The sequence below is a fragment of the Clupea harengus genome, chromosome 17, assembly GCF_900700415.2.
Source record: "Clupea harengus chromosome 17, Ch_v2.0.2, whole genome shotgun sequence".
In the NCBI taxonomy this organism is placed as follows: Eukaryota; Metazoa; Chordata; class Actinopteri; order Clupeiformes; family Clupeidae; genus Clupea; species Clupea harengus.
This window is the reverse complement of record NC_045168.1, coordinates 26,880,170-26,882,644: the sequence shown is the minus strand read 5'-3', so window position 1 is coordinate 26,882,644 and position 2,475 is coordinate 26,880,170.

Sequence of the window (2,475 nt, the reverse complement as noted above, 5' to 3'; positions counted from 1 at the left end):
AAAGATTTTTCTATCTATAAATGTTTTTAATAGCTGGGGCGTTAATAGGTGCCTTTACGATAGAGTATCTAAGATCACCATTCAATTGGCAGCTTTCACATTGACTACTGGTTGTTTTTCATATCAGCATTCTTTACACACACATAGGTAAGGTGCATACAGTAGGCAGCTGCTAGCTTGTGATGAACTCATGTGTAAATATTATGCACTCATGAATATGAACTCCTGAATATGAACTCTTTCTTACGAAGTTGCACAAGCACCCTGAGGGTTTCTACCTTTTCCCATTATAATTTTAAGAGTTAAATCGAGGAGACTATAACATCAGCTAGATAACCAGCTATCATTTCATGCAAATTGAACTCTTCCGATTAACTCGTTATTAAGTGTCCTTAGCTAGCTAATTAGCGTAAAGATACCTATTACCGCCCCAGCTATTAAAAAAGTGACAAACAGTTAAAAACATTTATAGATCGAAAAATATTTAATCAATCAATCTTACATATTTCAGTAGCGGTGGGTGTCTAGATTAGGACTGGTAACTTGTTTGGATTTCAACTGAAACGTGTTTTCAGTTTTTTTCCCGTTGTGTAGAACGACACGCAAATTTAGCTGATACAGGAGGTGGAACCTATAAACACCCTTTCTGTATATATGTCTATGGAAAGCTCTATGACCCTCACAAATTCTCGTCGCGAAATCGAATTCGTTCAGTTGGTTCCATGAGGGTTTGTACACACAGAAATAAATCGCTGTCTAGTACACTAAATAACGCTGTACAACTGCAATTTTGTGCACACATACAAGTTAAATACCCCTTTTGGGTAGGAGCGTATGGTGTTTAAAATCCGTTATCCTGGTTGATACAGAAATCAATATTAAGTAACGTTTACCCGCGCGAGGGCGATTATAGGTCTCGGGCGGTAATACGGGTCGTTGCGATAGCTAACTTAGCAACAGGATAACCATTGCAACCAGGAAACACAACTTACCTACAATTTAAGTTTAATTTCTCAAAATCAGCTCACCAATAAAAAGCAGTCTTGGGTTCCAAGTGATCACAACCACTTGAGTGATGTTACATGGCTTCACATAGACATAAAACAATCCCAAGAGAAATAATGGGAAATCAACGGAGCTGCCACTGTAAGTTCAAAACCAACTTTATTCTTGAGGTTCCAAACATGTTCAAAGCAATTTGGCTTTGAATGTGAGAAGTCGATCGAGTTATCTTCTGTCCCGTCGCTTGAAGCATACCTTTTAACTCCGGCATTGGTCTCCCATTATTAATCATTTCACGTTTGGACTGAAAGTCCAGTTTTGAGAACTGCTTCAGCTTAGCAATACAATCTTCCATTTTCGCCGTCAAGTAAAAGTGTAGAAGAAGAGCAACGTTTCCCAGCATAACCCCGACAGGTGCGCTCTCGCACGCCCCCTTTATTGAGGCAGAGGTACTGTGTGCCTCACCTACATGATTTTTCAATGCGTTTTGAGCTCAGCTCAAAGGTTGTACGCATGCGCACGCATGCGCAAAACCCAGTTTGGAGCGATTGCGCAATCCTAGGTGAGGCACTGCCTCACTAGCTCCCATAGACAATACATGGTGCCTAACCTGACCGCACGTCCCTTGTTTTCTCCTGTCTATTTGAATAGGACATGCGCAAATTCAGCGAATTCAGCGATTTTGATTATAAAAATGTTCGAAATGATTGGAATCATGCAGAAATTACACCTATACCACAGATTAGTAGAGAAATATCAATATTTATTTTATTTTATAATTTTTTTTTTTTACTTTTTAAGATGACAGGTGAGGCTCTGCCACACCTGCCTCATAGGACCGCACGTCCCTGCTATCACACCATGCTTATGGAAATGGCCCCTTTTGTGGAATTGTGCAGGAGGCTGATGAAGATCAGTATCCTTTAAGGTATCAGGTACCAAAGGTAAGTCTCTTCATCAGACATGTTTTGGTATTCCTAATGGTCTTACTAATGCTCTCAGAGATGTGCCTTCACAGCTGAAGCAAGCCCCTGCGATAATCCAGAAAACCCAAATCCACAACCTGAGGCCAGGGGACTGGGTCGGGATCTGGGAGGAAAGGGTGGAAGTCCCTTAGGTGGTTGGATCAGTTCGAGACACATAACACAGTTCCATCTAGTGTGGGGTCCTGAGAACTGAATGTTGCTCAGATGCACCCCATTCAGGGTAATGTTGTTTATGCTACTTTTTCTGTTGATGCTAATAACAATTCTCATCGTTAATGATTTGAATTCAGGAGAGAATTTGAAACGGATACATGTCAGAGTATGTCGAATAGCAATGATTTGAATTCAGGAGAGAATTTGAAACAGGATACATGTCAGAGTATGTCGAATAGCACAAAATACCATATCAACCAGACCCAGAGAAACCATGGTAGGTACAGAGGTAACAGAGCTAATCTTCCCTGATTTAGGAGGACAACTCCATCAA